This window comes from Juglans microcarpa x Juglans regia, chromosome 4S (genome assembly GCF_004785595.1).
Source record: "Juglans microcarpa x Juglans regia isolate MS1-56 chromosome 4S, Jm3101_v1.0, whole genome shotgun sequence".
Classification (NCBI taxonomy): Eukaryota; Viridiplantae; Streptophyta; class Magnoliopsida; order Fagales; family Juglandaceae; genus Juglans; species Juglans microcarpa x Juglans regia.
In genome coordinates, this window is record NC_054601.1 from 7,432,472 (window position 1) to 7,446,484 (window position 14,013).

The window sequence follows — 14,013 nt, forward strand, 5'->3', positions numbered from 1 at the left end:
TATTACCTTAATGTAATATTGTCTATAATCTTAAATTCTTTTAAATAAGAGTCAATAGACAATACCATATTATTATATATAAACCATGAATAATAGAGAAATGTCTATGAATGGTTGCAAGATACTTTTTAGAAGAGATTATGATAGGTTAGACTAATGGTAAAAAGAAATATGTTTAATATAATAAATTACTTTTAAAAAATCAATGAGAGAAGGAACAAAAAAAAAAGAAATAACAGCAATGGTAGCGTGGTGAGTCAGGCCTGTGCAAAATACCCACTAAGTCGCACAACCCGCACAATCCGATTGGGTCGAACCCGTTGAAGTTGGGTTGAGTAAATGTCAGTTTCGACATCCATCCAATCCGACTAATACATTTGAACCTAAAACCTATTGCAGTGTTTGTGTTTGTCTGTGTCTGCATCTAGGTCTGTGTCTCTCTTTCTCGCAAAACCAAACACGATCCACGCACTCAGACTTTGAGACATTCATTTTCACGTTGTGAGATATCTTTATTTTATGAGCCTTAACCATAGGGACTTGGTTAGAATTCTTGCTCTTCTCCAGCTTTTTCATCAATGGCCAATCCTCTCACTCTCAGTCTCAGCTACTTTGTCTTCACTCTTTTGATTCTTCACAGACTTCTACCCATTAGCAGCCTTCACATTCTCCTCGTCTTTCTTCACTCCATTTTATAAGTCTCACTTACCGATTTTCCAGTACCCACTTCCTCTTCTTTCTACTTCTCTCTACTTGATTCTCGGGAAAATAAGACATGCAAGAAATATTATTTTATTCCTAGATTTTTTTGGAGCAAACACAAATTGGCCCCCTTTAGTTGATACTCTGTGAAGGTGGGAAAGTGGAAGAAAGTTCAACTTTTAAATATCTAAATCCCCTGGGAAGTTATAAACTTCATTAACAGAACTTATTAAATCGAGGTGATCTTTCTTATTAGAAGTAGGAAGTTCAAGTTTTGTACTTCATTTGATTTCTCATTATCTTTTTATGCAGACGTTTAAAAAAAATCAAAATTTTTAACTCGACCCAAATGGGTCGGGTCGGGCCCAAAAGTTGCTTGGGCAAGTCATGTTGCAGGCCTAATGGTGACAGCCACCATGTGGTTGTTGGCTTCTGTTTTTTTCTTTAATTTTTGTTTGAAGTATTATTTAGTTTTCTTTAATTTTTTAGAATTTTTGAAATTTTGAGTAAGATAATTTTTATATTTACACATTTTGACAAATTCTAAAAAATCTCATTGTGCGGAATAAAATCCGAGCAAAAGCAAGTCAAGAAGTCCATCTATGTCGCAGGTCTCGTTTGGTTACGCAAACCAAACCATTTCATTTCATCTCATTATTACAACTTTTTCAAACTCACATACAAAATATGATAAATAAATCAATTTTTTAAATTTAAAAATAAAAATAATATGAAAAAATATATTCTAACAATATTTTATTCAATTTTCAACTTTCATCTAATTTCTTGTGTAACCAAACGAGACCTTAATTACTTTATATGCATTAGGTTTTTCCAAGACATAAAAAAAAAAAAAAAAAAAAAAAAAAAAATTCTTATCTGTGAACCATGATTTTTCTATTATTATTATTATTATTATACTATGGTTTCTTAGCCTGATTCAACATCTATGGTCAACGAATTAGCCAAAGCCAAAGCCAAAGCCAAAGGTCTTGTTAAGGCTGCAAACGAACAGAGTTGTTTGTGAGTAGTTTGACCTTGACTCGTATAAACTCGGTTCAGACTCGGTTTATTTAATAAATGAGTTGTTCCTGACCACTAATATTGGTACGAATATTAAACGAGCTACAATCATATAATCTCAACTCGACTCGATTTAGGCTCATGAGCAAAATTCATGTAAACTCGACTTAACTCGTTTTGAGGTCATCACAATACTCGTAATATTTCTATATATATTCTTACATATATTCTTTTATTGTATATATTTTGTGTTATATGTATTATTTTTGATACTTTGTATAAGTAATATACTTTGTTACTTTATGTATAGTAAGGTGACGAAAGAATAATGTTGACTATAATAATGTATTAAGTTCACAAAATAATTATTGAATCAAATGTTTATAATTGTAAGTAACTCTAATTTGATCACAACATTTTCTTATCTAATTTCATTTTGATTATTTGGTCATATTTAATATTATATCAAGATAATTTAATAATTTAATATGAAATTAATAACTTTAGTATGTAATTTTTAAAATTACTTTAATGTACTAAACATTCTTGATGTAAGTCTAATGTTAGTGCTGCCCAAGACTTCACTTCCCAATATGTATGGCATCACTTTAATAATATTTGTATCAATTCCCACCATCACTTGAGTATTATTTACATAAGTTCCAGTTATTAACCCTTCAACTTTTTTCCAAGACTTCAATTCCAAACGTATGACATCACTTAATACTATTTACATCAGTTCCCACTTCCTAACGTGCCACCATACAGTTACTTTTATCAACTTAACACTCTTCCCAATATCTTTCTCTTCTTTCTTCTGGTTGTTTATTTTGTTATTGGGGAACTGGTTTTTCTTTCGTTTAATTGCTTACATAGTCCTGTGGCGGGACGTTTTCAGATTGAGGGGATGTGTTGCACAGAGACACTATGTTTTTTTGCCCGATAGTAGAGATATTTCGGGAGTGACTAGTCAGGCTCAGAAGAGTGGGAAAAATTGTGTCTCGATCTAGCGCTCAATTTTTTTTCATCTCTAAGGCGCTCTGTATTTTCTTCATCTCAGTGTGTTGCAGCATGTGGGTATGGTGTTTGTCGATCTCATTTCTCATTTCTGTCATTTTTTTGTTTTCCGTTAGCTTTATTCTCTGTATTTATCGATTTCTCGTATTTATTTTTTGTCTCGGTGTGTTGTGGTATGGTTTTTCTCAATTCCTTTTTTTCTCTCTCTGTGGTGTGGATCTGAGCAGCATTTTTAGATTTTTTTTTGTTTTCTTTTATTTTTACTTCTGAAAGTAGTGTGTGTTGATTATTTTTTTCTTGATTTTTTTGTGGTCGTTGGATCTTTTGTATTTGATTTTTGTTGTTGATTTTCTGCTACTATGATTGTGCTGTTAGTAGTGTTGTTGATTTTTGTGTTTATTTTTGTTTTTGATTTTCTACTGTTGTTTTATAGTATTTTTATAGTCTGTAATTTAGTATGTAAAATACTTATAGTTTTGTGTTAATGGCTTATATTCTCTTTAAAAATACTTCTAGATCGATTAAATGCAGTAGTTTTCATTCTTTAGTTTTCTGTTAGTGGCTTTTATGCTCATTTAGTTTTTTTTGTTTTTTTTTATACATGGGGAGGGGGATTCGATTCTTGATTCTTTTAGTGAGAAATCAAGGTGTTGCCAATTGATTCAAATGATCTTGGCTCATTAAATTTTAATTACTTAATAAAAAAATGCATCTTTTTGCACAAATTTTAGGTTATAACATTCTATATTTCTTACAAACTTACATGTTCTTATCGTCTGCATGATAATAGTTATGAGTAAGATGCCTTCATAATATTCATTAGGAGGTTGTTTGTGCATTAGAGGGTTGCTGGCATATCTAGCAAATTTTAGTAAATTGTTACTCATACTTTATTTTAATCGTGGTTCTTTTTGACGGGTTATCCATTTGTTGTTAAATTGTTATTCATTTATTTCAACTTTATTACTTGTTATTCCTTTTGAAGTCTAATATTGTCACTGCTTGTCTAAAAATCTTTTTTAGACATGTCTGAAAATGTTATAATTGTAGAATGCTCATTTACAAGTCCACTCATGGAAGACATAAAACCTATACAAGAATATGAAACTGCCACAACTTTTATAGAGTGTGATAATAATGATGGGAACTGTGAAATTGATGGTACTATTGGTGGAAAAGAAAACTCAAGTGCCCCTAAGGATTCTCAAAAATATGCATACCAAATGAAGCATAAGAAGAAAACTTCTACTGTTTGGAAAGATTTAAAAATAGTGGTTAAACATGGTGTAAAGAAAGCTGAATGTAATTACTAACTATTGCAAAGACCTATTGTCTATTTTTTCATCAAGTTCTACAACTCATTTCCATAGGCACTTGACAAGTTGTCTTCCACATATGTGGCTTCTACAAAGCAATATGTTTTAACTATTGACATGAAAGGTCCTGAATGTGTGAACACAGTGAAAAACTTCTCGTGTGATACGAAAAAGGTAAGAGAACTTGCTTCTCGCATAATACTTTAACATGAATATCCATTTTCAATGATGAAACATATTGTGTTTAATAAATTTATGAGACCTAATACTCCATATTGGCAAAATATAAGTCATACTACAACAACAAATGATTGTGAATTCACTTATGAAATTGAGAAAAATAAGCTGAAAACAATATTGAGAAGTATGAATAAAGTTAACATAACAATAGACATATGGACTTTAGGTCAAAAGATCTTGTTAGCTGTCATTTTGTTGATCTTGATTGATATTTACAAAAAAGAGTCTTAAATTTTTGTAATGTGCCACCCCACATAGTGGTGTTATTGTTGCTGATGCTCTTCAAAAGCGTTTCATAGATTAAAAAATTGAGAACAAAGTTTCTACAATAACAGTGGACACTACTAGATGTAATGGTGTAGCTTTAAGGGTTCTCAAATATGTGTTCTCTTTGAAAATGAAGTTATCTGTCAGGGGGAAGCGTTTTCATATGCATTGTTGCGCACATATAACAAATTTATAGGTAAAAGATGGACTTAACGAGATTGGTAAAATTGTTGATTGTGTTCGAGAATGGGTGAAATACTTGGTTACATCAGAAGCTTGTATCAAGCAATTTAGTGATATTACAAAATAGTTGCAATTACCAATAAATAAACTTATTTTGGATGTTCCTACCCGATGGAATAACACTTACCTAATGCTAGCAGCAGCCTTAGAGTTTAAAGAAGTCTTTCCAAAATATAGAAATAGAGATTAGGGTTTTAATTATGTTCCAAGCGTTGAAGACTGGATAAAAGTGAAAAATATCTGTCAAGTTTTGGGAGTTTTTAATGAGGTGACAAATATTATCTCAGGAACCGAGTATCCAATCGCTAACTTATTTCTTCCTTAGGTATGGAGAATAAAAGATGTGCTAAATAAGAAGTCACTTGACCAAAATGATTACATAAGAGCAATGATTGTGAAGATAAATACGAAATTTGAGAAATATTGGGGGAATGTAACTTGCTTATTGCAATAGTTGCAATTTTGAATTCAAGGTTCAAAATTATGCTTGTTCAATTTTATTTTTAAGTAATTTATTCAAAACCTGAGGCCACTAGAAATATAGAAACCATCTTGATAATCTTATATGAGCTATATAATGAATATGCTGAAAATTATAACTTAGCTCATGTGGACATGAAAATGCTCGAGACATAGGTTTGTCTTGTTGTAGTTCTATCAATGCTATGGGAAAGAATGTGATGAGTGGCAGGTCTATATTTGAATCATTTGTTAAAAGTGTTGATACCATTCGACCAGTGAAATCTGATTTGAATGTTTACTTAGAGGAAGATGTATATATTTGTAGTGATGACTCAGATTCACATTTTAGTGGTGGAAGGTCAATGATCTAAAGTATCGCACTTTATCTAAGATGACACGTGATATTTTGTCAATTCCAATTAGGGGTGCTACCCGGGCACCCTTTCCTCGCACCCCGCCCCGCATGGGGCGGGGGGTGGGGTTTTCACCCCCATCCCCCACCCCTGGGATGCGGGGGCGGGGTGCGGGGCAGATTGGGAATCCGTCCCGCCTCTTTTCACTTAAAAAAAACACTACATTTATTTTATTTAAAAATTATTTATAAGCGCAAACTTAATTAAAAATACATTTTTAGATCCAAATTATGAATTTAAATTCTGTAAATATGACTATAATTTAAAAACTATGTAATTTTTAAATTTACTAGTGCATATTTTGTGTAAATTGTAGTGTGTTAGTTTTTAAATTATGTAGTTTTAAATTTGCCAATGCATATTTTGTGAACAAGTCTAACAAATTGTAATATATATTTATATATACACAATTTGTAAAATATAAGTATATATTTATGTTTATATATATGTATATAATATATATATATATAAATGGGGGCGGGGTTGGGCCCTCCCCGCCACCCGCCCCCGCATGGGCAACGGGGCAGTGGGGGCTCCGTTGCCCACCCCTAATTCCAATTACTGTAGTGGCTTCTACATTTAGTGCTGGTGGTAGGGTAATGTCCATTGAAACAGTAAGAATGTTTTTATGTGGAGCTGATTGGGTTCGGGTACTTCATGGTTTGAAAAAACCTTTCAAACCATCAATTGTAAGCATACTTTTATTTAGTAATTTTTCATTGTCATCTAGAACTTGTCTTAACTAATTCTTCTTTTTCATTTTGTAGAGATAAGAACCAACGTATAAGGAGATTTTACTGCCCTAACGTGAATTATTGTTAGGTCGTTGGTTTTTGGTATAATCGTAAATATTTATTATTAAATTGTTATTTTGTTATATCAGTTGCTAATGAGGTGATGCGTTTTGCATCATAGGTTGATGGGGATTGGCTTATGGCTATTTATTTTATTTTATTTTTGTGAATTGATCTACTATTAGCAGTTAAAGGAAGTATGCTTATAGGATAGTTTATTTAAGTAAGGGTGTAATTATTTATGTTAAAAAAACTTGTTAACTCGTTGGAGCTATCCAACTGGGCAAGGTTGCTGGAAATTTTGAATATTAGTTGATAAGCTGTTATTTCTTTTTTTTTTTTTTTTTTTAAACTTGGACATATAGGATGGTTTCAGTACTTGAATAGCTGACATACTTGAATTGCAAAAGTATAGGAAATGTTGCTAACTACTTTTTTTGTAAAAGTCTAATTATACATGATGGACAAATATGGAGAACATGAAGTAATTTTTTGTAGTGTTTTATTTTGTACTTGGTGCTCAAAAAAGTAATTTAACATGTTGATATTGCTTTCATGTGAGTTATTATTGGCTATTATTATTAGTTTGTTTATTATTTTTATTTATTATTTTGCATGTCATTATTCAATCTATTGTGCTTCATTCATTTTTAGACTAGCTATTTATTATTAGTATTTATCTTTTTATCAATAAGTTACTTACTCTTAGTTAAGATTAATGGATTTAAGTACTTGAGCCTACCCAAAATATTTCTAGTGCATTGTGAGAATGTGAGTAATTCGTAATACCCTGGGAATTGTGAGTATGATCTTACAGTAACTTTTCTTCAAACTTCCATTCTCATGCACAATAGCCTATAGGTAGTTTTGAAAAGCTGAAAATTCTGGGGGGCTACTGAAGTTGTAACACCCCCTTCCCGTAGGTTAGAAGTGTCACGTATTTTTCATAAAATAAATTCAACAAGAGATCTCATATTTAATAAATGAAATTAGGATTTATTTTGCAGAAAAATATCTAATAAAATGTCTTCCAAAAATATTAAATGAATAAACTGAATAAACTTATGTCATAAAAGTAAATTTTATTCTAGAAAGTCTGAAACTAAATCAACTGTTCATTCTAATCATGGTCTGCTTGCTCGTATTCATTATTCTCATTGGGTGGTTAAGAACATGAAAATAAATTAAAATGAGTCGAAGACTCAGCAATAAATCCATCGCAATGTAAACATAATAAATATAAGGTTTTCATAAAAGTTTTCATGCTGAGAGTTTAAAATTTATGAATGTTCATACTGATGTTTATGCTATGCGTAACTAATTTATCTGAATTAACTAACTGATTTGATTTGCCAACACACTTAACCATGTGTGTAAGATTATGCACAGCCCCACGTCCCGTGGCTGCGAGGGGAGCCACTGATAGTATGCTGGCATACTATGGTGGACCATGCTTGAGTCTGTGGTTTACACATCTACCTTGAAACTGAACTGCATTGGTACCATGCATCTGAATGACCATTTGATTAAATGATTTGATTTTATTTTGCACTTGAACTTAAGATAACTTACGTGTCTTATGCACATGAGGTGCATGACATAATACATACATAATTATAATTTCTGAATTTAAACATGATGCGAAATGACATGATCGTATGCTATGCTGGATGACATGTTTGCATATGACAGGAGTGGTGCATAAATAATAGCTGTCAATGAACTGGCTTGAAAAATACTTATATATAAGCTGAACTGTGATAATCCTAATTTGTGATCAAATTACTTATCTCGCTGTACTTTTTCTTGAATCTCACTTCGTAGCTCGTCACTTATATGTAGTATTAACTATCGCTAAATCTGTCTAGGAACATATGTATTAATATCCTACTTAATTAAATTCATAATCTAGGAGATAGTCAAATAAATCTTTTGTTTAACACCATAATTAATAAATCCTGATATTTAAATTACTTAAAATACTAATAACATATTATAATTTAGTAGAAGACTTGGGCTATTTTAAAATAAGTCATAAAAATTTCAACTCTTAAAATAGATCTACTTTCCCATCATTAACAAAATTATTTAATTTAACAAGAGATCTAATAAATACTAATATCATTTTAATGCTCTTAACATATTTCTTTATTTTAAAATTACAACTTAATAGCATAAATATATCAAAATCTATTATAATAACATTAGAGGTTCATTTCATACCATAGATTTAAAGTATTTAAAATAAATGATCAAACACTTGCTATTTACTATTGAAATTTAATTGTAAAGTTAATAACAAATAATATAGTTTAAGATTCCTTAATTGTTTTCTATAGGAAAATAAGGTTTCTATTCGGAAGGCCAACGGCCCGTGAGAGGAAACCCTACTCAAGAACTAGATGTTCTTGGCCAGATGGGCTTAAGTTCCACGAGCTCGTCATGAAATAAAAGGGTGGCTACCTTTCATACAACACACACGGTCACTGAGGGTAGCAGCATAGTTCAACGGCTCTGGAATAGTGCGAGGTGGAGGGAGGTGCTGGCGACCCGACTAGGTTTCTCTGGGCAGGGTGGTGTGATGCCGAGAGAGAGAGAGAACGAGAGTTGAAGAGATGAGGTGATGCTTACCGAGAGGGATAAAGGGAGGTGAGGGTGGCGGACAACAATGGGCTTACTGGAAAGGACGGGGTTGAGCTGGTCAACGATTTATGTGGTCGTGGAGAGGTGGTCTGTCACGGTGGCTGCTAGTTGCTAGGAGGGAGGCCGCAGTGGTGCTGGGCAGAGTATATAAGGCTTATGCGAAAGTGAGTTTTTTGTAATTTCATGTGTTTAAAACAAAGAGTTTTCGTGGGATTTTATAGACGATGGGGAGGATATATGGTAGGGTTTTCTTATATGAGTTGGTCTCCTATTAGGATTTGGATTTACCAATTAGAAGATGAGGATGAATATGAGGTTAGGATTATAAAATCAAGAAATAAGGTTTACGGGTGGAGATAGGAACAAATAAGATTTAATTTCAAAACAAAACTCTAGCGGTTATTGCAAAATTGGGTCATAGTAAAATACAAATAACAAAATGATAATAATCTTATTAAAATTAACGAATGTAAAATTTGATGATAATGATGATAATAATAATAATAATAATAATAATAATAATAATATTTATATTTATATGAAAAATACATAAAACTTATCTTACATCCTAATCTTAGGATCAGGTTGTGACATAAGTGTTTATCTGATTTTATTCTCTTTAAATTAAAACCAACTTTTACACACTTATGTAACTCTATCAAAAGTATAATTGGCTCTTACATTTAAAGGTGAAGGTCAACGTATTTACATTGATTTATTTGCAATGAGAATGTTGGCTCTATGTCATATGTGCATCAGAAATGGAGCTGAAGAGAATTAGAGTTGGATGACTTTTCTTCTACCATTTTTTTAGTTTGTTTTTCTAGTTGATACTATAGTAAGTGATCTACTATTTGAAATTGTAATTTATTGTGATACCTTAGAAGTTGGAATTATTTACCTATTTGTAACTATATTGTGGCAAGTGATGAATCATTGATTTACATTGATTTATTTGCAATAAGAATGTTGTTTAAGCAATGATATGTCAAGTGCTTATATGCATAAAAAGTGGGGCTGGAGTGAATAAGAGATGGAGAACTTTTTTTCTACCATTTTTTTTAGTTTGTTTTCCTAGTTGATGCTATAATTAGTGATCTATCATTTAAAATTGTAATTTATTGTGATATCTTAGAAGTTGGAATTATTTATCTATTTGTAACTATATTGTGACACGTGATGAATCATTGATTTATTTACAATAAAAATGTTGTTTAAGCAATGTTATGTCATATGTGCATAAAAAATGGGGTTGAAGTGAATAAGAGTTGGAGGACTTTTCTTCTACCCTTTTTTTAGTTTGTTTTCCTAGTTGATGCTATAATTAGTGATCTACCATTTGATATTGTAATTTATTGTTATACCTTAGAAATTGAAATTATTTATCTATTTGTAACTACATTGTGGCAAGTGATGTATCATTGATTTCTCCAACGATGGATTAGATTGAATAAGAGTTCAATCTAATATTTATTCTCAAAATTCTAGTTAAAAATAATTAAAAGAAATAACATTATTTCGAAAGATTTAACTCGAGCTCGAGCTCGTATCAGCTTCTTTATTTATTTTATTCGAGTTCGAGTCGAGTTCGACCTTAATATATGTTAGGCAAGTCGAGTTTGATCAGAAGTTTTTAATTTTTCTCGAGCTCGAGTCGAGTTCAAGCTCATATATATGCTAATCGAGCTTGAGACCCCTTGTTCGAATTCAGCTCGGCTTGTTTCATTTGCAGCCCTAGCTCTTGTATGACATTTTGATTATATTTGTTTATTGGTAACTATTCCTTTATAAATGTTAAAAATTGTAGAATGCTGAATAATAAGCATATGTAAAATCGTTGTTATCAATAAGATGTTGAGGGAGGTGTTGCAATCACAAAAATTCTCATAAAAATAAATTTATAAATTGATATAGTTGTATATAATATATTATATTTATTTTATAATAAAAATAATTTTAAAATTTAACGTACCACATCAAATCACGTCAATTTCTGAGTTTATTTTTGTCGGATCTCTTTATGGCTAAAACATTTCTTTTACAAAAATTGTTAACATTTTCTAAATCCGTTTAACAATTTTGTTATTTCAATATTTTCAACTTTAAATTATCCTCTCTTTTCTTCTTAATTCTTTTTCTAATGCTGAATAAGTTATATATATATATATCTCTTATACTATAAAAATCGTTATAGACAAATGAACAGGAATGAACAATATCTTTATTTGACACTTCCTTCTTCCACTCCTGTCCCTCTATATACGGTCGTATTATCTGTTTTATTTGTTTTCCCTTTTTGTTCCTCAGTTTGTAACTTTTGGGTTGCTTTTTGTCCCATTTTATTCTCATGTTTTTGGCACATTTTCTATTTTCTCCCCATGTTGTGATCCTTGGTTTCTTTTTCTTTTTTAGTTTGATTTGGGATCACCGAGTCTCAGTTACATTTTTAATCTCTTGTGGTTTGACTGGTTGGTTTGTTCGGTTCGTTAAGGACTAGATTGGTTTTTTCTTTTCTAAGATTTTTTTTGTACAGTGATTTTGTGTATTTTTTGTCAACGTGAGGAGATGTTTGACCGGTTGATGGGAGTGTTGGAGGCAAGAGTTCTCGGTTGTTATTCTTGGCTATCGGATTTTAGAGGTGAGGCGCAGAAGAAGAATTTCATACCACACACACACAAATCCTCTCTCACATTCACGGCTCCCTCTCCCTCCCGAGTTCTCTCTCAACTCATATCGCCTCTCTTTTCTCTCTCCCTGCCTCGTGTCCCTTATCGTCGTTAGCAGCAGCGGAGCAGGCCGGACAATAGCTCTCATTTAAGCAACAACAACTCTCTCTTAATCTCTCCTACGCTTCCCTCTTGCAGCTAGGGGTGTAAATTCAAACTGAAAAATCGGTCCGGATTGGACTGGACTGGACCGGTTTTACCGATTTTGAACCGGTTCGGTCCAAGACCGGTTCCTAGATAGTGAAAACCGGCCGATTCCGATTTTAGGATTTTCGGACCGGACCGGTTGATAAAAAAGAATATATAAAAAATAATATTTGTATATATAAGTTTTATATATTATGTATAATTATAAATTTTTGTGTAAAATTTTTATATATAATATATATAATTATATATATCATATATGAAATAATTTCTTATTATAATTTATAAATTATTACATAAAATGTTAATACTAATATATAAGTTTATAACTAATACTGATATTAAATATATAGTTTATAACTAATACTAATATATAACTTATAACTATACCAATAGTCTAATATTAATACTATTATATAGTTTAATATATTATTTAGCTATACTAATATATAAGTTTATAACTATTTAACTAATACTAATAGTCTAATATAGACTATAGACTATAGTTATACTTATAATTAATACTAAAAGTTTTTACTAAAAGTTTATTACTAATACTAATATTAAATATATATTTTATAACTAATACTAATATATAACTATACTAATAGTCTAATATTAATACTATTATATAGTCTAATATATTATTTAACTATACTAATATATAAGTCTATAACTATTTAACTAATACTAATAGTCTAATATAGACTATAGACTATAGTTATACTTATACTAATATAGCTATACTAAATCACTAAAAGTTTATAACTAATACTAATATATAGTTTATAACTAATACTAATATATAACTATACTAATAGGCTAATATTAATTCTATTATATAGTCTAATATATTATATAGCTATACTAATATATAAGTCTATAACTATTTAACTAATATTAATAGTTTAATATAGACTATAGTTATAGTTATACTAATATAGTTATACGAAATCACTATAACTAATACGAATATATAACTATACTAGTAGGTTAATATTAATACTATTAGACTAGTCTAATATATTCTACATATATATATTTGTAATACATTTAATATACTATAGTCAAATATATTATATATTAGACTATATAATATATATTTGTAATGCATTTAATATACTATAGTCTAATAGTATTAATATTAGTCTATTAGTATAGTTATATATTAGTATTAGTTAGCGCCGTTTTCCCTACAAGCTACAACTAAACCTTAAAATCGTCTATTTCTGCATCTCGTCTCTCATTTCTCAGACTTGAGACTACTGCTACTGCTACTGCTCTGCTCTCGCCTCTCACTCTCTCGTGCCGTCGTGCGCTCAATGGCTCACTCTCTTGTCTGTGACTCTCTGCCTCTGCCTTGATTTAGTGACTTAGTCCCTCGTCTCTCACGCTCTCATCTCTCGCTCCCAGTCTCAACTCTCTCGTCTCTCACTCTCAACTCTCCCGTCTCTCAACTCTCTCGTCTCTCAACTCTCTCGTCTCTCACTCTCAAGTCGCCCGTGTCTCACTCTCTTGTCTCTCAACTCTTTCGTCTGTCGTCTCTCAATCTCTCTTCTCTCAACTCTCTCGGCCCCTGTCTCTTTGTCGATCTACCCCCTCAACGGTAAGTTTTTTTTTTTTTTTTTTAAATTACATACTAGGATTTTTGTGATTGAGTTTTGTGATATTAGGGTTTTTGTGATTGGGTTTTGTGATATTGTGATTTTTGTGAATCTATGATTGTCGATTGGGTTTTCAGTTTTGTGATATTAAGGTTTTTGAATATGAAATTTAGGATTTTTTGTAATTATGTTTATTATTGTGTTTGTGATATTAGAGTTTTGTGATTGAGTTTGTGAAATTGATTAGAATGTAGTATTATTATGTCCATGATAAACATGTCATTTTACATGTTAATGCTGTATTATTAGAATGTAGTATTATTACAGGAAAATCATCCAACTAAATTTTAAAATGTAGTATTATTACAGGAAAATCATCCAACTAAATTTTATATGTCTTTGAATTTTTAAATTGA